Genomic DNA, 25,023 nt, shown 5'->3' on the forward strand with positions numbered 1-25,023 from the left:
CTTCTGCCTTCCCACTTGATAGGATTTTGCAAAACAGGGTAAATATCGAATCTTGCATTAGCAAACCCACTTAGGTTGTTCCGGTGGTCACTCCGGTCGGGATTTCTGCGGAATCTGGTTATTCTACATCTTCAGGCTCAACACAGTCCCACAGTGTCACCAACGGAACGGACCCAAAACGTCGGGGGGACGCTTTGGACGGCAGCGATGCGAGTTTATATAAGATGCCGCACGCTGCAATTTCAGGAAAATAAATGAAACGATTGATCGAGTGAATACAATCGATGACATTAAGGAGCGGGGGGCCTCTTGCTTAAAGGTGAAACGCCTCTTCGGCGTTGCTTTTTAGAAGACTCGGTGACAAAATGCCCCGGGGGGGTGTGTTAGGATTATATTATTTGGGGAAATAGAAATCGTTCCGTTCAGAGTTCATCACTGGGGAAAACTCATTTTCGCCTACAGATGGGGCAGGTTAACATTTGTCACAATTCAGAAATTGACTCCCTCCTCCCCCTGCCCTCCATTCACTGGAAGACATTGTGAGTTCATCTGAATGGACTCATTGTCTCTGGCCACTTCCTTCAAAGTAGAATCTGGCAGAACTGCCAACTTCATTGCCAGGAGAAAAGGAGCTATATATTATGGCTTATGGTCTGCCAACACAAAGTAAAGCTATTTTGACAACAATTAACCGTTGTTTTGAAGGCCCTCCGTATAATCAGAGGGATATTAATATGTTCTATATCCTGTTACTCATGTCTGTTTCTGTATAAACTGCCCTCAAGTGTAGGATACGAGAAAGTTCACCTCCCTCATCGGGGAACGGTTTCCTGGAAAACCACAGCCTTCAGCAAATGAACCATAGTAAGTGAATCCTTAGAGGGAAAGAAGTGGTGGGACCGTACGGGATGTCTCAGTGGAGAAGTCTGCTTATCAGAGTCTTCCGAAGCAACCTGAACCCTAAATGGCACCGCATTTTCCGCCGCCATTTCCGAAGTGGATTCTGGGTCGCCTCAAAAATTGTGAGCGCGTCTGTTTGAAAAAAGGAAAGGAGAATACCGGCTCCAGCTAAGGGTAAGCGAGGAAGCCATTTACTACAGGACTGCCAAGCTACCCACTGTACCTCGATCCCGTCTATCTCGCCGATGAGGCCTTGTCCACGTCCTACCTCTGGCCTGAAACTCCCTCCAGCTTGGAATCCCACAGTCGGTCACTCTCCTCACCTTGAAAACCTTATCAAAAATACCTCCCCACCACGAGACCTTCCCCGATCAAGCCCTCATTTCCTGTTTTCCCCAATCCCTTCGGGGTCACCCTTCCACTTGGATTTGCACCCTTTATTCACACAACCTTCAGTCCCACAGCACTTATGTACCTATCCATAATTCATTTATATTAATGTCTCCCCCTCTAGACTGTAAGCTTGTTGTGAGCAGGGAACGTGACTACCAATTCTGTTATATTGTACTCTCCCAAGCGCTTAGTACAGTGCTCTGCATATAGCTCTCAGTAAATGCCATTGATTGACATCTTCACCATACTTCTTAGATAAATTATACAATCATAGAGCTTGAACACATTGGAAAGATTATCCTTCCAGTCTTCTACCTCCAGACAGTTAATGAATTCTAAACCCCAGAGGACAGATGGTGGTCTAGTGTTTCTTAACAATCGATCGATTGATCTCAAAGGATGGAGCCTCCACAACTTCCTTGGTAGCCTATTCTTGAGTTTATTGACCCAGATCACCAAAGAGTTTTTCATTAGGTCCAACCTATATCTCTTCTTTAATTTAAACCCATTTCATTTTGTCAGTCTTCAGTAGATACGGAAAACGGCTAATCCACAGCCTCAGTCGGGGCTTCCCTAGGCTTAATCATGCCAATTCCTGTACTTTTCCTCCTTAGGATTTATTTTCCATCACTAATGGTTTTCGCTGCTTTCCTATAGGTTTTTTTGAGCTTTTCTGCATTCTTTAAAAAATGTGGTGACTAAAATTGGTCACAAAACTTTAATGAACTTTGCCAAGTTGGTTCTGTTGGGCAAAGGGATAAAAGACTGGAATGAATTGTCTTTCTCCTGACTTTCACCTTTGTCCTGAAATGACACACACATACACGCATGGACATGAAAGAGAGCATAGACTTTTTTTTGCAAAGCCTGGACAGCTCTGGGGCTGATAATGAGGTAGAAGAATTTTAAGGTCTTGTGTCCTTCAAAACAGTGAAATCCTACCACTCTCCGAAGATTTACCTTGGCAACAGAGGACTAAAGTGACTACCAGAGTCTTTGTCTGATGATCAGGAGAAAGATGTAGCAAATCAAATCAATAAAGCCAATGTGTCTGCCTGGGGGACAGCTTCCAGAGAATGGCTTTATGCTCCAAGGCAAGATCAATCAGTCAGTCGATCATATTTATTGAGCGCTTACTGTGTGTAGAGCACTGTACTAAGTGCTTGGGAGAGTACACTATAACAGAGTTGGGAGATGAATTTCCTGCCTACAGCGAGCTTACAGTCTAGAGGGGGAAGCAGACATTAGTATAAATAAATTGTGGATATGGACTTAAGTGCTGTGGTGCTGAGCAAGGGAGAAACAGAAGGGAGGGGGGAAGAGGAAATGAGGACTTAGTCAAGGAAGGCCTCTTGGAGGAGATGTGGCTTTGAAGGTGAGGAGAGCAACTGTCTATCAGATATGAAGAGGGAGGGCGTTTCAGGCCAGAGGCTGGACGTGGGCGAGAGGTCGGAGGAACCTAGTGGAAAGGGAGCGGACTTGGAAGTTAGAGGATCTGGTTCTCATCATTCATTCATTCAGTCATATTTATTGAGCACTTACCGTGGGCAGGGAACTGTACTGAACTCTGGGGAGAGTACAATATAACAATAATTAGACCAGCTCCTTCACCTGCTTGCTGTATGACCTTGAGCAAGACACTTAACTGCTCTGTGCTTCCGTTTCCTCTTCTGTAAAATGGGGATTCAATGCCTGTTTCACGCTGATCCAAGCGCTTATCCTATTCTGCCTTGACTACCGCATCTGCCTCCTCTCTGACCTCCCGGCCTCCTCTCTCCACTCCAGTTCATACTTCACTCTGCTGCACGGATCACTTATCAAAAAAAAAGTTTAGTCTGTATCTCCCCACTCCTCAAGAACCTCCAGTGGATGTCCCTCCACTTCTGCATCAAAAAGAAAATCCATACCATTGGCTTTAAAGCACTCAATTAGAATACCCCATCCTACTTCATTTCATGGATCTCCTCCTACAGCCCAGCCCACAGGCTCCACTCCTCTAGTGCCAAACTCACTGGGTCCCAATCTTGACTATCTTGCTGCTTACCCCTTTCCCACATCCTCCTCCTCGCCTAGATTTCCCTCCCCCTCCATATATGCTAGACCACCACTCTCTCCACCTTCAAAGCATGATTAAGGTCACATCTCCTCCAAGATTAAGCCCTCTTTTATCCGGATCGTTCTCCCTTTCGTGCCATCAATGCGCTTGGATCTGTGACGTGAACATTTGATTTTCTTCCCACCCCCAACTCCACAGTACTTGTGTACATGTCTTTAAATTATATATTATAAATCATTTATATTAATGTCTGTCTCCCCCTCTAGACTCATTACAGGCAGGGAACATGTCTGCTAATTCTTTTGTATTGTACTCTCCCAAGCGCTTAGTACAGTGCTCTGCACATAGAAAGTGTTTAATAAATATCACTCGTTGATGGATTGACTGTTCTCCTTCCTCCTTAGACAGTGAGTCCCATGTGGGACAGGGACTCTGTTCTATCTTCTTATCTTGAATTCTATCAGCTCATCTTGAACCTCTTCTAGAGCTTAGTACAGTGCTTGACACATATTAAGTACCTAGCAAATACCACCATTATTCTTATTTTCAACACCTTCATGTCAGTGGATTTTTCTCTGTTAGGCTCGTCTCAGTGGGAGAGGCTTCTTCCCCACTGCTTTGAAACATTTCTCTGTTTCCCCTATCCTAAAGAAAATCCTCCCTTGTCCCCACAGTTCCCTCTGGTTATCGTCCATCTCCCACCTACCATTCCTCTCCAAAGTCCTCGAGCCAGTCGTCTTCACCTGTCGTCTCAAATTCCTCTCCTCCTACTCTCTCCTTGACCCCCTCCAATCTGGCTTCCGTCCCCTTTACTCCACAGAAACCGCCCTCTCACAGGTCACCAGTGATCTCCTTCTTGCCAAATCCAACCACCTCAACTCCATCCCAATCCTCCTCGATCCCTTAACTGCCTTTGACACTGTTGACCCTCTTCCCCCTTCTCCTGGAAACATTACTGGGCAGGGATTGTCTCTATCTGTTGCCGAATTGTACACTCCAAGCGCTTAGTATAGTTCTCTGCACATAGTAAGTGCTCAATAAATACAATTGAATGAATTATCCAACCTTGGCTTCATTGACACTCTGCTCAGAGGGATCCTGGGTGTGGTCTAAACATTAAAAAACTAGGCATAAATGTGCCCAGTACTGCTGTATTACTACTGGACTGGAGACAGGCCAGCTGAAAATGGTGTGAATGGCCAAACTACCTCCTACTCAAGCCGAGATAGGAGTTAAAGGAAGATGAATTGACTGTAAATTTGCCGCGGACAGAGAATGTGTCTGTTTATTGTTGTACTGTACTCTCCCAAGTGCTTAGTACAGTGCTGTGCACACAGTAAGTATTCAATAAATATGAATGAGTGGGTATGGGAAAAATAGCCCAGAACCCCCAACAAGCATGACCAGCAGCGAACTCCAACCCCTGTGCCATCTCCCTACCACATGTACCAACTTTGGGATTCCTGCTTTAGCTGTGTGTGTATATGTGCCCGCGTACGCTCTCTCCTTACAATACACATCTTTACTGGGCTTGAATTTCCTGTCTGCTCCATAAATTGATGCCCAGATCCATTAGTTTCAGAAGTTACCCACGTTGAAGAAAAACTTGACGGACTCTGCGTTCTATGTCAGAGACAAATTTATTAACTACCATTGCTTCTTCTAGCAATATTAGGGAAAGGCGGTTAAAGGACAGAGATTCCCCCTGCTAGTCAACACCAGCTCCACTCCGAGTGATCCAGAGCTTCTTTTTTTATAGTACAGCATCTAATTTAATCAAGAAGTACAATACAGGATAAATACATCGGGATAAGCAGCAATAACTCATTGGGATGGGGTTTTCCATCCAGGCCCTAGCTTGTTCTCCACCCAACCCCAATAAAGGAGTAGCTCCATCTTGTTTTCCGCTACTCCTTTCAGAAGACCGAGAGAACAAGGGAAAGATACATTGTGACCCGGATCTCTCTGGCAACCAAGAGCACCCAGAGGTGATCAAGCAGGCCGAGAGCTGAAGGCTCGGAGAGAGGAGAGCAGATGAAGGAACTTGACCCTTGGGCTTCCACACCCTACATCAACCTCTAGACATTACGCTTGTTGTGGGCAGGGAGCGCGGCTCTTATATTCTACTCTCCCAAGCAGTTAGTACAGTGCTCTGCACGCAGTAAGCGCTCAATAAACGTGACTGATTGACTTCCAATCTCTTGACCGGATGAAGTACTTCTACTTTCTGTGACTTCCACTCATCCCCATTCCCCCAAGGCTACTGCCTACCTTTCCCCAAACAGAGAGGTGACTCTAGTTCACCTTAACCCCAGCGATAGTTTAAGAAGAGGTCTTCTCTGAGAAGACATTTCCTCCCCTTAGTGTCTCACTATCTGATGGAGCATTATCTGGGACTTCTGCCTCTGGCTAGTAAAACTCATTCACAGATATTTTTTTTAAATGCCCACCCAGTTATCTACCTCACACACGTTTCGTTACTCGGAAAGCTCTCTGAGCTATCAGATGAAAGGTACCTCAGATTCATAGATTGGGTTCTACTTTCAAAGAGTCTATCTACTATTGGTTTACTTATAGTATTTTTGGATCTTCCTAGAGTTTATCGTCTCGTGTCCTCTCGGTGTCCTTCAAATCCACTGTGCTTTCCTGGTGTGGTTATTGAGATGCTAATGCAGTTTTTTGGTTACTGTTTTAATGTCTGAACTGTGCTCGGTTTTGCGCCTCCATTATTCACCAAAAAGATCCTCAGTCATCAGCTATTTTTTGCTATTGTCTAGGGCCGTCTTCTCTGATGCACTGGGTGAATAGGTCACCCACTTTGCTTGATTCCTTCCCCAATTTCTAACTCCATCTATGTTATACTCAACAGTGGGCACCCTGAGGCCTTTTCTTTTCTACTGTGATTCCCCATTTTTATCTTGTCTCACAATTAGTAAAATCCCTTTCCATTCTCAGCCTTGTTTAAAGTGTCTTTCCAGATTCCTTTAACCAGTTGCGAAACAGTGGCCTAGTAGAAAGACTTGGGACCTGGGAGTCAGAGGACTTGGGATCTAATCTCGGCTCTGCCCCTTGTCTACTGGGAGACTTTGAACAATTGTGCCTCACTTTTCGCATCTGTAAAATGGGTTTCAATGCCGGTTTTCTCTCTCCCTTAGACTGGGAGCCCCCTGTGGGATCTGTGGGAGAGACCTGATCAACTTGTAACCGCTCTAGTGTTTGGTACAGTGCTTAGCATGTAGTAAGTGCTTAACAAATACCACAATCATTATTATTTTTCCCAGAAGATTAATGGTAGGAGGACTTGTTATGAAGAGCCTGGGAAAAAGTCATGAAATGTGCTGATGTAACAATTGCCACATAAATACAAATAGTCGATTCCGTGGTGTTTTCCAGCGACAAGGTATGGATCCGAAAGCTGGACGGTGAAAAAACAGGATAGTAAGATCATCGATTCTTTTGGAATGTGGTCTTGGAGAAAGCTTTCGGGATTACCATGGACCACCCGAAAAACAAATAAATGGATTTTGGAGCAAATTAAGGCAAAATGGCCTTTGGGCGTCCAGATGACTCGACTTAGATTAGCATATTTTGAACACCTAATCAGGAGGACTAATTCTCTCGTAGAAGACCCTATTGCTGGGAAAAGTCCAGGAAAAATGTGGAAGAGGCAGACCCGCAGCTAGACGGCTAGAAACCATAACATCGATAACGGAAGAACCGATAGCAAGGTTACGGATTATGGCAGAAGACAGGACATTCTGGAAAAAAACCTATCCAGAGTCACTGTGGATTGGAAATGACTCGATGACACCTGATGATAACAGTAGGTTTACTTGGGGTGGCAATAAGGACATCAGTTTAACATAGTTGTCTTGTGTGTTTGAAGAAGACATCACTGATGATGATATTCACACGGGTGCACGTGGGGCTGAGAAGACAAAGGCGAGACCATAGTGCCAACCAATTGATGCCCATAAAAGTCTGACCCTTGTAGTACAATCCCATTTATTGGTGTCTGGTGGTGTTTTTTATTTTTCTTCTCTCCCTCACGAAGCGTCTGCTTGAAGGGAACACGTCTACTACCAACTCTGTTACAGTGTACTCCCCCAGCGTTCTGCACACGGTAAGTGCTCAATAAATACGGTCGATTGAACATACCCCTCTCCTTTCCCGATTGCAGTGCGCCATGCTGCTCTGTATGGGACAACTGACTCCCGGTTTTCAGCTGGGACGCAAATGGGTGATGGCTACCTTTTTTTTTTTTAACTATAGAGTTTCCCCCGTATCTCCATCAACCTGCAGTGCAGATGGTATGTGGCATTAGTGTAACATAGAGTTCATTCATTCAGTAGTCTTTATTGAGCGCTTACTATGTGCAGAGCACTGGACTAAGTCCTTGGAATGTACAATTTAGCAACAGATAGAGACAATCCCTGCCCAATAACGGGCTCACAGTCTAATCGGGAGAGACAGCAAAGCAAAACAGAACAAAACAAAACATCATCATCCAGATAAATAGAATCATAGAGATATACACATCCTTAACAAAATAAATAGGGTAATAAATAATATATACAAATATGCCCGGTGCTGAGGGAAGGGGGAAGAGCAGAGGGCGGGAGAGATGATAATGTCTAGCATGTATTCTCTGCTCTGTATGTGGGGCAGCCAATGATCAACAGCAGTGACCCTGAAGCTGGTGCTCGGAAGCCTCTCCCCACGTTTGAGAGTATACCAAAGATGGAGTTTCAAATCTGGCTTGGGAAAATGTAGGCGTGGTATTTGGGCAGAAGGCCAGTGAAAATACCGGAAGAAAAGGTTTAAAATGAAATCCTCTTTCCCTCTTCACTGAAGGCTGAAAATAGGTTAAATGGGAGTGGGAGGGACTGGTGAAAAACATTTCAACCTTCCTCACCCCTGTGGCACCCCTGTACCCCGGCTGCTAATATATGATTTTGTAATTATATCTTCCATTTTCAGAGGATAATCTTTCATTAGGTGAAAATTCCTGGCATTACCTCTGCATTACTTGATTTTCAGTAAGAAGAGATTGCATTCGGCCATGACGTTATTGAATTCGAATAAATGCATTAATAACCTTTAAGATAATAATATTATTGTCTTTGACATGCCTAACTGAGTACAAAAGAGTCATTTCTGAAAATTGAATTAAAGGAACTAGACCCCAGTTGATTAATTACATTGTCATACTATGCCTCACTTTATATTAACAAATAATAACATTCAAGGAAAAAATTAAAATCACCACATTTTTAACAAAAGAAACTCACAAAATTTCCTCAGGCAAATAAAATAACTGGCAATGGGTTCCAAGGCAGCCAATGAAATGAGACGGGTCTCTTTCTCGGGCACGGCAGAATCAAATCATTAAAACCCAGCTAGCCTGAACAAAGAAAAGCAAATCAGAAGGACTCAAAGTAAACACACACAGAGTAAAGCGGTCACTATTTAGAATCATATTTTTCATTCTTTGAGTAAGGAATGCTAAACACCTCCACAACTGGCAGGTTTAAAGGAAAATAGATGCTCCAAAGAAAGTGTGGAGAGGGGTTTTTGTCCAAGATCCAATAGGACACCTACTTGTCAAAGAAGAATCGACTCATTTTCATTTAGCAAAGACAAAGAGTGGGCTGCCAAGTGGACATGAGCCATTATTGTGGGTTGTTTTGTTGTTTTTTTAAAATGACATCACACTGTTAACCCTGAGTCTAAATGTCTCTTTACACAGTCCTGGCTGAGAAAGAAGAAAGTGAGACTGTAAGCTCGTTGTGAGCAGGGTAATGTGTCTATCAACTCTGTAATAGTCTTCTCTCCCAAGTGCCTAGCACAGTCCTCTGCACAAAGTATGTACTAAATAAATGTAATTGATTGACCTCTGGGTCTCCCTTTCTGAGGAGATCTGTCTGATGTAGGCAGAGAGAAGAAATATTGTCAGTCAATAATCCCTTGGCACTATTCATTCAATCATTCATTCATTCAGTCAGTCATATTTACTGAGCACTTACTGTGTGGAGAGCACTGTACTGAGCGCTTGGGAAAGTACAACACAACAATAAACAGTGACATTCCTGCCCACAACGAGCTTACAGTCTAGAGTGGGAGAGACAGATATCAATACAGATTAATACAATGACAGATAGGTACGTAAGTGCTGTGGTGTTAGGAGGGGCGAAGAGCAGAGGGAGCAGTAAGTCAGGGTGATGGAGAAGGGAGTGGGAGATGAGGAAAAGCGGGGCTTAGTCAGGGAAGGCATCTAGGAGGAGATGTGCTTTCAATAGGGCCTTGAAGGTGGGGGAGACTAATTGTCTGTCGGATTTGAGGAGGGAGGGCGTTCCAAGACAGAGGCAGGATGTGGGCTGGGGGTCGGCGACGAGATTAACTCCCCCAGTAAAGGCACAGGGGCTTTTCAAGTAGTAAGGAGTTAAAATTGCATAGTGAATGACCTGTGAAATAGGAGAGGCCCCTTTTGTGGAGCAAAACAGCCGGAGACAGAGTGGCACCAACCTGGGAGTGTCTTTGAATGACATTTGGGTTGCATGAGAGCACAGGGAAGTAGGCGTCTTAATGTGCTAGAGGAGGGAGTGGCCCAGTAGAACGGACTGCGTTGGAATTGTCTGTGTCCGGAGTAGAGCTGAAAAATCCAAATGCAAGGGGCGGGCAACCGTGAAGTGAGAACTTGGCAGGAGCCCCGTGCTGCTATTTCGGTGATTCAGTAACTCTCTGTCGAAGTAGGGTTCGGTTGCCAGAGGTTCCGTCTAGATGGGGTTATTCCATTTTCCTGGAAAGTTTTGTCAGGAAGGGACGCTTAATTGTTTCGAATCCCACAAGCCCCTGACTGCAGCTGGAGTCCCGCGTTCCCATAACTGAAATTCCAACGGGCCGGCCCAGATCTGGCGGGCGGATCCCAAATCGATGGATGGTCAGGTACCCTCTCCCCCCGACCCCTCTCGGCAAATATGACCCAACAGCACTGAATGCCGGCCGGGAACCTCACTGAGCACTTCAGTATGGGACGGGATCCAGGCCTGCTGTGTGGGAAGCTAAAGCTACGCTCTGTGTGTGCCATGAGTTTCTAGCGTCCCTTGGAGACTATCACTGCAATTTCTAGTGGTTCACAGGCAGGAGTGATGGGCCAGGAGATGTCAGAGTCTTGGGGCTTGATAGGCTGGGCCTGAGCCGGCTTAAATTGGGGTGTCTTGTCTTATGCCGTCGAGTCGTCTTCGAACCATAGCGACGCCATGGACACATCTCTCCCAGAAGGCCCCACCTCCTCCTGCAATCGTTCTGGTCGTGTATCCGTAGAGTTTCCTTGGTAAAAATACCGAAATGGCTTACCATTGTCTCCTTGGGCCAACTGGGTTGGGGACTCTTTAATCGGAGAAGGCTCAGAATTACAGAGGCTCGGGCATGTATAAATAGACTGATCAGTAGTATTTCTTAATGATGGTATTTATTAAGTACTTACGATGGCCCACGCATTGTACTCTGCTGGGATAAAAATAAAGATAAGGAATAAGAAGAAGAAGAAGCATCATCACGGCCTAGTGGATAGACCCCTGGTCTTAGAGTCAGAAGGACCTGGGTAATTTGGTGATTCAGTATTTACGATGGGCCACGCATTGTGCTCTGCTGGGATAATAATAACGATAAGGAATAAGAAGAAGCAGCAGCGTCATGGCCTGGTGGATAGAGCCCGGGTCTTAGAGTCAGAAGGACCTGGGTTCTAATCCTAGCTCCACCTCTTCTCTGCTGTGTGACCTCGGGCAAGTGTCTTAACTTCTTTGAACCTTAGTTGCTCCACCTGTCAAATGGGGATTGAAACTACGATCCCCATGTGGGACGGGGACTATATATCCAACCTGATTACCTGGGATCTACCCACTGCTTAGTATAGTGTCTGGCACATAATAAGCACTTAACAGATATCTAGGAGGGACAACAGGTATTGAATCCTCATTTTGCAGATGAGGAAACCGAGGCACAGAGAACTTAAGTGACTTGCCCAGTGTCACACAGCAGACAAGTGGCAGAGCTGCAGTTAAAACTCACTTCCTCTGACTCCCAGGCCTGTGCTCTTTCCATTAGGCCGTGCTGCTTCTCACGCAAGATAATCAGGACAGACACAGTCTCTGACCCGAACAGGGCTTACAATCCATAAGGCAGGAGAGTAGGTGGCTATCTTAGGTTCACAGATGGAGGAACAGAAGAGGTTAAATGACTTTACCCAAGGTCACCCGGATCAAGAAAAGATGGGATTTAAACTCAGGATTTATTATTTTTATTATTAATAATGTGCCAGTCCCTGTTTTAAGCTCTAGAAATGATACAAGCTAATAGGGTTGGATACAGTCTCTGTCCCACATGGAGTTCACAGTCTTAATCCCCGTTTTACAGATGAGGTAACTGAGGCACAGAGAAGTTAAACGACTTGCCCAAGGTCACAGAGCGGACGAGTGGTGGAGTCGGGATTAGAACCCAGGCCCTTCCATGTTCTATCCACAAGGCCACACTGCTTCTCTAACTCCCAATCTTCATTTTCAGTCTGCGTCCATTCCATTATTTCCTCAACCCCCAACAATCAACAGATCAGATGAATTGTATTAACTGAGTAGATACTGTATGCAGTGTTCTGTACTAAGCACATGGAAGAGCACAAAAAATGCAAAGGAGAATTCCCTGACCTCAAAAGGCTTACTATCTAGTGGGGAAGACAGAAAGGCACGAATTATTTACAAATAGTAGGAGCAGGAGGAAGAAACAAGAATAAAGCTACGAGCAAGAATGTGTAATCATGAAATAGATGAATAAATAGGTGAATAAGTACATCGATTGATAGATACCGACAAATTTGTATGCAACTCTATGTTAATATTTACACAGATGCTAAAGATGGATGTAAATAAATAAGCTCTAAGGAGATGGTGGGTGTTGGGAATTAAATGAAGAAGGTTTCCTGGAGGAAGTGGGATTGCAGGAGGGTTTTGAAAAGGAGGAAAGCTGTGGTTGGGAAGATTTGAAAGGGGATGAAATTCAAGGGTGGGGGAACAACATTTAGCAAGGAGTCAGAGGGGGGAAAATCGAGAGAGGGGTACACATAAGAGGTGATCCTGGGAGGAGTAAAGGATGTTAATCAGGAATAACAAGCGTAGACGGAGAAAAGTGGTGGAGAACTTTAAAGCCATTGGTAAGAAAGTTCTGCTTGATGTAGAGAGAAATAGGTCACCATCAGAGCTTTCTGTGGAATAGAGAAATGTTATACCAAATGAGGTTGTAGGAAGATGATCCGGGCAGCTGAAACATCACTTCCAAGAGGCCTTCCCTGACTAAGCCCTCATTTCCTCTTCTCCACTCCCTTCTGGGTTGCCCTCGTACTTGGATTTGGATCCTCTATTCACCCCTCCCTCAGCCCTACAGCACTTATGTACATATCTTCGCCCCCACAGACCCCCAGCCACCAGCTCCCATTCCACCCTCCCCCCCGCTCGGGCCCGGGGACATTGCGCTCCCCTTCTCGACCCTGGGGACATTGTGCTCCCCTGCTCGGCCCTAGGGACACTGTGTCCTCCGGGGACATCGTGTCCCCCTGCTCGGGCCCGGGGACATTGTGCTCCCCAACCGCTCCCCACTCGGCCCGAGGCGTCCATTTTGGGAAGCCCCCACCCCGCCTGAGGTGGCCATTTTGGGAAGCCCTCACTCCCTCTTCCCCCTTGAGGTGATTCATCTCCCCCGCCCCCGCCCCGGGCGACGACGTCATTGTTTTCACCGTGTTACCTCACCTTAACCGCCGCCTATGGCCGCAACCCATCCCGGACAACCTCAGGACCCCCCCGCCGCCACAGGGACATTTGGTCATGAGCTCTGGGACTCTCTCGGCCGCTGGCCGCTTGACTTTGAGTCTGATCGGGTAGGGTCGGCTCGTCCCCCGACCCTGGTCATCGCCTGCTTATTAACACTATTGCATCGTGTCTTACTGTACCGTGTTGCTATATTAGCGATTTCGCTTGTTATCGTTTATTGTCGTCAGTGCTGCCACCCACCTCTCTGGCCTCACCAGCCGGCTGACTTTGAGTTTGATCAGGTCGGCCCTTAATCGAGCCTACCCCCGACCCTGGTCATCGCCCGCTTATTAACACTACTATATTGTATCATACCGTATCATGTTGCTATATTAGCACTACTGTATTGTATCATACTGTATCATGTTGCTATATTACCGATTTCATTTGTTACTGTTTATTGTTGTCAGTGCTGCCACCCACCTCTCTGGCCTCGCCATGTCCCTCCTCCCCCCCCCCCCCCCCCGCCCCTTCCTATCCTCCCCTTCCCCTTCCCCTCTCTCGCTCAGCTCTTTCCCTCTCTCTCCTCTGTCTCCTCCCCCCTCCCCTCCCCCGCCCTAGAACCCCACTTTACCAGCGCTACCCCTCTTCCCCCTCTCCCTACTCTTCCCCCCACCAAACCCCCTCCTCACCCCCTCCCCCCTTCTCTCTTCCCCACCCACGCCCCATCCCAGTCCTCCTGTCCCACCGCTACGCCTCATCCCCCTCTCCCCATCCAGGGCCCCGCCTCCTCCTTCCCATCCAAACCCTCCCCTCCCCCCTCCCCCCCCTTGCACCCACAGCTACTTTCAAGTGTGGCCTCTGGAACCCCCGCTCTATTACAGGTAAGCTACCTTTCGTCCATGACCTTTTCCTCTCCCGCTCTCTCCTCCTCCTCGCCCTTTCGGAAACGTGGCTCTCTCCCGATGACACGGACTCCGCCGCCGCTCTCTCCGGCGGAGGCCTCTCCTTCTCCCACTCCCCCAGACTCACCGGTAAGGGAGGAGGCGTCGGCTTCCTCCTCTCGCCCCGTTGCCGCTTCCGCACTATCCCTCCTCCCCCCTCCCTCTCCTTCCCCTCCTTCGAAGCCCATATCGTTCGCCTCTACCACCCCCTCCGGATACTCGTCGCCGTCATCTACCGCCCTCCCGGTCCCACCTCCGACTTCTTCGACCACCTTGACCCCTTTCTCACCTTCCTTCTCTCCTTCTCTCTGCCCACTCTGATCCTCGGAGACTTCGACATCCATACGGACGTACCCGACGACTCCTCTGCCGCCCGCCCGCTATCCCTCCTCGACTCTGCCGACCTCCTCCTCCACCGTACCGCGCCCACTCACCGACTCGGTCACACCCTCGATCTCGTCGTCTCCTACCGCTGCACTATCTCCTCCCTCGCCGACTCTGAAATCCCTCTCTCTGACCATAACCTTCTCACCTGCCTCATCTCTCAGACTCCCTCCCCCTGCAAATCTTCGCTACTGCCCCACAGAGACCTCCGCTCTCTCGATCCCTTCCGTCTTTCCAAAAGCATCTCTCCTCACCTCGCCGCCCTGTCCTCACTTCCCACTCTCGACGATCGGGTCTCCGCTCTCAACTCCACCCTCTCTACTCATCTCGACTCTCTCGCCCCCCTTTCCCTCCGCCGCTCTCGCTCCACTAACCCACAGCCCCGGATCACCTCTTCTGTCCGCCTCCTACGCACCTATGCTCGAGCTGCCGATCGCTGCTGGCGAAAGTCCAAGCACCGAGCCGACCTCACACACTTCAAATTCATCCTTTCCTGCCTTAACTCTGCCCTCTCCTCCGCCAGGCAAAGCTTCTTCTCCTCCCTCATCGACACCCATGCCCGTCACCCCCGCCGATTGTTCCGGACCTTTAACTCTCTCCTTAGGCCCCCTGTTCCTCCCCCTCCCCCATCTCTCACCCCCAATGATCCGGCCACCTATTTCCTCACGAAAATCAACACGATCAGGTCTGAGCTCCCCAAAGTCACCCCTCCGCCTCTCCCTTCCCCCCCACCGACCCTCTCCCCCACTTTCCCATCCTTCCCTGCAGTATCCTCAGAGGAGATCTCCTCCCTCCTCGCAAGTGCCACCCCCTCCATCTGCGCCTCGGACCCCATTCCCTCTCACCTTATTAAAACCATCGCCCCTGCCCTCCTCCCTTCCTTAACTTCCATTTTTAACCACTCAATCTCCAAGGGCTCCTTCCCCGCTACCTTCAAACATGCCCACGTCTCCCCCATCCTAAAAAAAAACCCGCCCTTGACCCCACTTCCCCCTCCAGCTATCGCCCTATCTCCCTACTACCCTTCCTTTCCAAAATCCTAGAACGAGTCGTCTACAATCGATGCTTAGAATTCCTTAACTCCCATTCTCTCCTAGACCCCCTCCGATCTGGCTTCCGTCCCCTCCGCTCTACCGAGACTGCTCTCTCTAAGGTCACCCGTGACCTCCTTCTTGCCAAATCCAACGGCTCCTACTCCATTCTGATCCTCCTTGACCTCTCTGCTGCCTTTGACACTATCGACCATCCCTTCCTCCTCCATACCTCATCTCACCTTGGCTTCACGGACTCTGTCCTCTCCCGGTTCTCCTCTTACCTCTCTGGCCGATCATTCTCGGTCTCCTTCGCCGGAGCCTCCTCCCCCTCCCATCCTTTAACTGTTGGAGTTCCTCAAGGGTCAGTTCTCGGCCCTCTTCTGTTCTCCATTTACACTCGCTCCCTCGGTGAACTCATCCGCTCTCACGGCTTTGACTACCATCTCTACGCAGATGACACGCAGATCTACATCTCCACCCCTGTCCTCTCCCCCTCCCTTCGGGCTCGCATCTCCTCCCGCCTCCGGGACGTCTCCGCCTGGATGTCGGCCCGCCACCTAAAACTCAACGTGAGCGAGACTGAGCTCCTCATCTTCCCTCCCGAATCCGGTCCTCTCCCAGACTTCTCTATCGCCGTGGATGGCACGACCATCCTTCCCGTCCCTCAGGCCCGCGATCTCGGTGTCATCCTTGACTCGTCTCTCTCGTTCACCCCACGCATCCTATCCGTTACCGAGACCTGCCGGTTTCACCTCTACGATATCGCCAAGATCCACCCTTTCCTCTCCACCCAAACGGCTACCTTACTATTACGGGCTCTCGTTATATCCCGGCTAGACTACCGTGTCGGCCTTCTCTCTGACCTCCCTTCCTCCTCTCTCGCCCCGCTCCGGTCTATCCTTCACTCCGCCGCCCGGCTCATCTTCCCGCAGAAACGCTCTGGGCATGTCACTCCCCTTCTTAAACACCTCCAGTGGTTGCCTATCGACCTCCGCTCCAAACAAAAACTCCTCACTCTAGGCTTCGAGGCTCTACGTCACCTCGCCCCTTCCTACCTCTCCTCCCTTCTCTCTTTCTACCGCCCACCCCGCACGCTCCGCTCCTCTGCCGCCCACCTCCTCACCGTCCCTCGGTCTCGCCCATCCCACCGTCGACCCCCAGGCCGCATCCTCCCGCGGTCCCGGAACGCCCTCCCTCCTCGCCTCCGCCAAACTGATTCTCTTCCCCTCTTCAAAACCTTACTTAAAAATCACCTCCTCCAAGAGGCCTTCCCAGACCGAGCTCCCCTTCTCCCTCTACTCCCTCTACCACCCCCCCTTCACCTCTCTGCAGCTAAACCCTCTTTTCCCCCTTTCCCTCCGCTCCTCCCCCTCTCCCTTCCCATCCCCTCAGCACTGTACTCGTCCGCTCGACTGTATATATTTCCATTACTCTATTTACTTTGTTAATGAATTGTACATCGCCTTGATTCTATTTAGTTGCCATCGTTTTTACGAGATGTTCTTCCCCTTGTCTCTATTTATTGCCATTGTTCTCGTCTGCCCGTCTCCCCCGATTAGACCGTAAGCCCGTCAAACGGCAGGGACCGTCTCTATCTGTTGCCGACTTGTTCATCCCAAGCGCTTAGTACAGTGCTCTGCACATAGTAAGCGCTCAATAAATACTATTGAATGAATGAATGAATATCTGTAATTTATCTTAACGTCTTTCTCCCTCTCTTGACTCTCTTACTCCCTCTGCTTCTTGTGGGCAGGGAACATGTCTATCAATTCTCTTATTGTCGTACTCTCTCAAGCCTTTAGTACGGAGCGGGGCTCACAGTCAGTGCTCAGTAATTACGATCGATAGATTGAATACTGAGGCCGAGAAAGGTTGGAGGCAGAGAGACCGATGAGAAGGCTGATATGGGAATTGAGTGATGAAGAGGACTAGGGCTTGAACTGGGGTCGTGGACGTTTGGGTTGGGAGGAAGGGGTGGATCTAGGAAGTCTGGCCCTAATCCAGTTCTCTCTTCCATCTTTTCTGCTGACTAGTCCCTTTTGCTTCTCTGCTTACTTCCTGTTTAGAATTCTCTTTCCTTATTCCCTCTTCTGTTGAATCTGGTTCATTTCACCCTTTCATCCCCACAGTTGAGAATGGTGTCAACTGCTCAGTTGGGAAAGGGCCTTTTGAGTCTTGAGGTAATGCGGTGAGCCGGAAGACACACTTTTAGATGTCTCTCTTGTGATCTGAAAGAGTTAAAAACCTCCACTAAATGAGCATTTTATTCCCTACCCGTCGATAAGATCAAATACAAACCACCTCCCTCCTCTTCCTTCATAAAGCTCCTAAACCGGCTTCGCCAGTTAGCACTGACCTGAGGCTGGAAGAAAGCAGAGGGCGCAAATTAGGCATTTAATAAAAATGGAAAATGTGGCCCCGTAGCAAACAATCCCAAAATGCTCTGGCCCACAGTGCTCTCGGATATAGTATCCGTGCTGTGAGCGTGGTGAGTGTAGAAGCAGATGACTGAAGACTGACCTTAAACCGCTGTTGAATGGAGAAGCAGCGTGGCCTAGTGGAAAAAGCATGGACCTGGGAGTCAGAGGACCTGGGTTCTAATTCCGGCTCTGCCGATTGCTCTGCCAATTGCTAGCTGTGTGACCTTGGACAAGTCACTTCACTTCTCGGTGCCCCAGTTTCCTCAACTGTAAAATGTGGATTAAATATCTGTTCTCGCTCCTAATTAAGACGGTCAGCCCCATGCGGGACAGGAACTAGTGTCCGTGTACCTACCCCAGTGCTTGGAACAGTGTTCGACACATAGTAAGTGCTATACAAGTACCATAAAATAAACAAATAAGCATTTCAGCCCGGATAAAGACCTCTCACAGCTGAAGTCTGCCAGCGCTGGCCTGGCCCACTGGGTGAATTTCCTGCTCACAAGTGCCTTGAGTGAGTGATTTCATAAAGCTTTCCTTTACAAAAGGAGGTGTGCCAGATCACGATCACGACATGCCAAGGCATTTTCATGCCAACTACCGAGGGCTCCTTGACTATTTATCTCCCTTCTCCTCCCCCATTGCCCCACTGCTCTCTCCATAAGCCCCAAAGACCTCTGCAGCGAGACTCGCTGAGATATTACTCGGAAACTCTTAAGAAAGCCCTTTAAATAGACTGGCTTTAGCTAGTCTGTGCCTAGGTTTTGCTACTTTCAACTAACGTTGTTGGGGTATTTTGGGGGGGTTATATACAATAGTCACGGTGCTTTTTCTGCACCTTTGGGTAACTTTGCACTCCAAGAGTAGGTGAATTAGGGGAGGAAATAATAGAATGGACACAGATTGAAAATGGAAAGTGTGAGTTAGAGAAGCAGTGTGGCTCTGTGGATAGAGCATGGGCCTGGAAGTCAGAAGGAGCTGGGTTCTTATTCCGATTCCGCCACTTATCTGTTCTGTGACCTTGGGAGCCCCTAGAGCTAAGTTTGCCCCCCATCCTGCTGCTGTCCCATACCATCCTACCCTTCGGTCCTCTCCCGCTTAGCGGGAGCCATTTTCACTGTGGAGCGGCATGTAGCGGTCGTGGGCTAATACTCCCTTTAGTTTGTCATTATTTGTCCCACTATTGCTTGAGAATACCACCTGTTCGATTATCTCCTTTACTCCTTTTCTCCTTCTTAGAATGTAAGCTCGTCATAGGCAGGGAATGTGTCTCATACTCCCCCAAGCTCTTAGTACAGTGCTTTGCACACAGTAAGCACTCAGTGAATACGACTGAATGAATGAATTTTCTCTTCCTGGGGCTTCAGTGGCAGCCTTTCCTTCCGAGAAGATACTTCGCTTCATTTTGTTGTGTGTCTCCTCTTTTCTTCCCCCTCAGCACTGACTGTTTCCTTCCTCTCGTTCTGTTTTTCCCTCTGGTAGTTTGCGTCTCCGTCCATCTGCTTCGGTGGAATGCATTTCGGGCATTTACACTTTAAAAAAAGACGCGGGAACAGTTTGTTCTCACGGTATCAACTGATTACCACGGAGCCCTTTTGCGAAAGGGATACGGACACGCTAAATGATAATAGCAATACTTCACCGAGCAATTGCGGGGATGGTATTTTCACCCCATGACCAACTTCAGTGGACCAATTCAGCTCCGCTCCACAGAACTGTTTCCGCATTACCCATGAGAGGGCACAGTTTCATCCTGAACTATTTCCCCGTCCCCCTTGAGCCGGTAGAATTTCCCGTGGCGAGCACAGTCTGGTGGAACTTTCTCTTCTCTCTAGGTACAGAGACTAAAGCTCATCCTCCCAACTTTAGGGGAAGGGAAGGAATGTTTCCTAACTCTCTACAGCCATCATCTGGCTGGGCCGAGGGGGTGGTGTCCTCCCCAAGTTATTTCAAAACAAACAAAAAAACCCCTGCAGTATAAAATCCCGTAGGTCATATTTAGCTTTGGCTCAGCCCTTTGAAATGTGCGTGCCGGCTAGAGACCAGTCTAACCGGTCAGGAACATCGATCCTGAATTACACTAAAAAAGAGTTCGACCCGAGGCTGGGCTCTATACTTTGGAGTTTCAATTTTCTCTTCTAACCTGGAACAATCCCTGTAGGGAAAAGTTCAGGCTGAATTTTGGCATTAAGTCAGGAAAACACAATTACGCCTCCCTAAAGAGATGGTTGCTGTTGATTTGGAAGAAGTAAGTGAACTAAATACTTAAAACACCCTTTTCCCCTTCTACCCCGTTTTCAGCTTCTGCCTGCCTGGAAGCCTCTATGGTATTGTGAGGTCAAGGAAAAGTTTGGAATAGTTCCTCCCTGACCTCTGTCCCTGGCCCCCACATTTCTCACCCCTCAGTTCCGTGATTTATTTCCAGGGAATTGGAGGAAAGCTAGCTTTTCAGTTGAAGCGATAATAATGTCGGTATCTGTTAAGCGCTTACTATGTGCCGAGCACTGTTCTGAGCGCTGGGGTAGATACAGGGTAAATGACACCTGCGTCTTTCAACACCTGCTCTAACGGCAGCCTTTGCCGTAGGAAGAGGCTCAGAATTTCAGAACGACACCGTGGAAATGCTGGCAGCAGGAGGGAGGTAATTTCCTTTCAATTTCAATTTCGCTGTAGCGGTGGCTACGCTGCCGACTATTTACACAACAGAGAAGAACTTTGGCATCATTTCTTGCAGAACAGAAACCACTCTGCAAGTCCTGCGGACTTTTGGAACTTTAGGGAGAAGCCAAGGACAGGCACTAGCCAAATTAGGATTTAAAAAGCAGAATGAACGCCTACATATCGTAACCAAAAGCTGCGCGGTGATAAGGATGTCGTAGATGCCGCCCTTTCGCTGTTATCGTATTTGCTTTTTCTAAGGCTAATACATTCCTGCGGAATTCAGTAGTGGCCTTCTGAAGTGGATGATCGGCACAGTTGGCTAGAGATTACTGGGAGACAAGGGTCACGGTGTTGTAATGTCGTGATGGCTAGACACGGTGTGCACTTTGGAGTGGGGTGAGACCAGCCCCAGGAGTGCAAAGCCTCCCCCAGACCAAGAGCAGTCCGCTCCCGAGAAGGGAACCGAGATGAACGGCTTTGAGCCCGGGGGAAGCTCTGGCAGTCAGTCATTCGATCGTATTTAATCAACGCTCAGTACTTTGTGCAGAGCACTGAATTAAACGCTTGGGAGAGTCCAGTATAACAGAATTGGTAGTCACAGTCCCTGCCCACAAGGAGAAGCAGCATGGCCTAGTGGAAAGAGCTCGGGCCTGGGCGTCAGAGGACCGAGGTTCTAATCCCGGCTCCGCCCCTCGTCTTTTGTGGGTCGCGGGACAAGTCATTTCACTTCTCTGGGTCTCAGTTACCTCTTCTGTAAAATGGGGATTAAATGTGAGCCCTATGGAGGACAGGGACTGTGTCCAACCTGATTACCCTGTATCTACCTCAGAGCTTAGAACGGCGCTTGACAAATAGTAAACACATAAACATTATTATTATTATTATTATTCTAAGTACTTAACAAGTACCACAAAATAAAGCTTAGAGTGAAGGGGATGACAGTCTTCTCACCCAGCTGGGGTTCCCACTCGACCTGGGATCCTGGATTGCGGATCCACTCACTCTCCTCGCCCCCTGCCCCTCCCACAAGTCCTGCTAGCCCAGTGACTAATGACTAGCCGTGAAGAATGAAGACCTTCCATTCATGGAAGAGACGCGAGGCTCACAAGGGGTCGGCTTTCTATAGCCGAGGTGAAGACATCCTTAGAGCGAAGTCGCTGGACACCAAGATGCAGGTCTACTGATGTTCTTTCACGTTGGAAGACGAATCAAGTCACCTTGCTGCTCTTGATTCCTGAGTCTGTGTGAACTTAATGCGGTGGGGGGGAAAGGACTAGAACCAGGAATAAAAAGAGAAGCTGCCCTCACAGCAGGTTGCTTGACTCCAGGCCCTCGTTAAGCTAACGATAATGAGCCCGATGCTTCGGGACCCTAACTCTACTTCCAGGGAGTGAATCCGTCTCTTTGAGGGGAGGAGCGTTGAGGATTTTCAACCACCCGGGGAGATTTATAGCTCTAAATCCTTACTTCGGCCATCTTCGGAAGGATGGCCGGAGGTCCGCCGCTATCCCGTCCCCTAGAGAAACAGAGGCACAGAGAGGTCAGGGGACTTGCCTAAGGTTTCACAGCGAGCCAGTTCCAGAGCTCAGAAAGGGAACCTGGCCTCTCGCTGGGTCACCCACTGTCTTATCCGCTAGGCCGTCCCGGGCTGTTCAAAGCCTAACTCCGGGCACTCTAAATTAAAGTAGATTAAAGCAATTTACTATTTCCATGTCTGTTGTCCATTTTCTTTTCTCTCCTAACAGAAATAACCAACTCCGTGGGCCCCTGTATTCCTGTTGGCACGGTAATAAGAGCAAACGATGCCTTGGAGTAGTACAGTAAATTGAATCTATTCGTGTGTTTCATTAGCGTAAGCAGTTGTTTGTATTAACGTAGTACACCGTATCTGCAATGTTTAGTGGCTAATTTTCTTTCAACTTTAAGAAGGGCAAAAACACATTTCCAGCTGTTAGCTATTTCTAATGGTGGGAGTGATGGGTTGGGGGAGGAGGAGAGAGAATGAAGGGCTTCAGTGTGATTTTGGATGCATGGCGGGGGTTTTTCCCTATAACTTGGAAGAGTTTGGGAAGGGTTTTACACTGTGCTTTTCCATATATGCATTGTTCTGGAGACTTTGAGACAGGATGATCTAAAGGGCTGCATTTTCAATTCTTTGTTTAGGACAGAATGTACAACTTCCTTCAGTTGTGGTTTTAATTAGCATGACAAACCCGATGCACGTTTTCTTCTGAGACCAGATTTGGAAAATTGAGATTTGAACAATCTTTTTCTATTGGCGAGTTAATTTTTCAGTGATACTTGTTAAGCGCTTACCGTGCGTCAATCACAGTTCTAAGCGCTGGGGTAGATAGAAATTAATCGGGTTGGACACAGTTCCCGTCCCATGTGGGACTCACAGTCCAAGTAGAAGGGAGAACAGGTAGTAAATTTCCATTTTGCAGTTGAGGAGACTGAGGCACAGAGAAGTTAAGTGACATGATTAAGGTCACACAGCAGATCAGTTGGGGAGCTGGAATTAGAACTCGGGTCCTTCTGAATCTCAGACCCATCCTCAATCCACCAGGCCCTAATGCTTCCCTGAAAACTGGATGGTTTGGTGGATAGAGCACGGGCCTGGGAGTGAGAAGGTCATGGGTTCTAATCCTGTCTGTTGAGTGACCTTGGGCAAGTCGCTTCACGTCTCTCTGCCTCAGTCACCTCATCTGGAAAATGGCCCCACGTGCTACAAGGACTGCATCCAACCTCATTTGCTTGTATCCGCCTCACCGCTTAGTAGAGCGCCCGTCACACAGTAAGCGCTTAACAGATGCCGTTGCTGTTACTATTATTTTTTTGGTTCCTGAAAGCTTAAAACGGTGCTTGGCACATAGTCACTGCTTAACAAATACCATTATTAGTATTATCATTATCGTCACTTCACTTCTCTGTGCCTCAGTTACCCCATTTATAAAATGGGGATTGAGACTGTGAGCCCCATGTGGGACAGGGGCTGTGTCCAACTTAATTAGCTTGTATCTATCCCAGCACTTATATAGTGCCCGGCACACAGGAAGCGCTCAACAAATACCGTAAAAACAAATTGAGAGGCAAGGAAGGAAAATCGGAGACGATGCGACAGAAGACGGAGGCGGCAGCCGGGGACAGGCTGGGCTGACGTGATGCGATTAGACTAGAGCGACGATCTTAACCGAAGTCTTCAAGAAGAGCCCTCCAATGGGAAGCGCATCCAAAATGGTGACGGACCTTGGCGGAAATGACCGTGGCAGTGTGGGAGGGCTGGTCGGTTGCGTCCTGTGTTATCCGTCCCACTCACACGCCCTGATTAAAATCCCACTGTCTGGGGTGGCGGCTTCGCGTCCCAAAGGACAAATATATAAAGCAGATCATTGTCAGGCATAGAAAGTCATTCGTATTAAAAAAAATTTTATTCCTTTTGCTGTTTGGACCATTTTTCTCCCTCAGGAGGAATGTCCTGCCCCCCACGTGCATCTACCCCCCCTCCCCCTCAACCCCACAATACACAGTGTAAAACCCTTCCCCAACTCTTCCAAGTTATATGGAAAACCCCCCGCCATGCATCCAAAATCACCCTGAAACCCTTCATTCTCTCTCCTCCTCCCCCAACCCCTCACTCCCATCATTGGAAATAGCTAACAGCTGGAAATGTGTTTTTGCCCTTCTTAAAGTTGAAAGAAAATTAACCACTAAACATTGCAGATACAGTACATAATCTGCAAGCTCTGATGCTTCCGCTTCTTTTCACTTTATTTTACCATCTTTCTCCCCCCGCCAAATTGGAAGGTGCTTGTGGGCAGGGATTCTGCCTAATAAGTCTAAGGTAATAATAATAACAACCTGGCCTAGTGGATAGAGCGTGTGCTCGGAATCAGAAGGTCATGAGTTCTAGTCCTGGCTTCGCACTTATCTGCTGCGTGACCTTAGGCAAGTCACTTCACTTCTCTGTGCCTCAGTTCCCTCATATGTATAATGGGGATTAAGACCGTGAGGCCCACGTGGGATAGGGACTGTATCCAAGCCGATTCGGTTGTATTCCCCCGCCCAGCGCTTAGTACAGTGCCTGGCACATAGTAAGCCCTTAACAAATACCATAATAATTATCAATAATATTAATAATGTTGGTATTTGTTAAGCGCTTACTATGTGCAGAGCACTGTTCTAAGCGCTGGGGGAGATACAGGTTAATCAGGTTGTCCCACGTGAGGCTCACAGTTAATCCCCATTTTACAGATGAGGGAACTGAGGCACAGAGAAGTGAAGTGACTCGCCCACAGTCACACCGCTGACAAGTGGCGGAGCCGGGATTCGAACTCATGACCTCTGACTCCGAAGCCCAGGCTCTTTCCACTGAGCCACGCTGCCTCCATTATATAATAGTAGAGCATAAACTTCATAATGTAATATATTATTAAT

This window comes from Ornithorhynchus anatinus, chromosome 8 (assembly GCF_004115215.2).
Source record: "Ornithorhynchus anatinus isolate Pmale09 chromosome 8, mOrnAna1.pri.v4, whole genome shotgun sequence".
NCBI lineage: Eukaryota > Metazoa > Chordata > Mammalia > Monotremata > Ornithorhynchidae > Ornithorhynchus > Ornithorhynchus anatinus.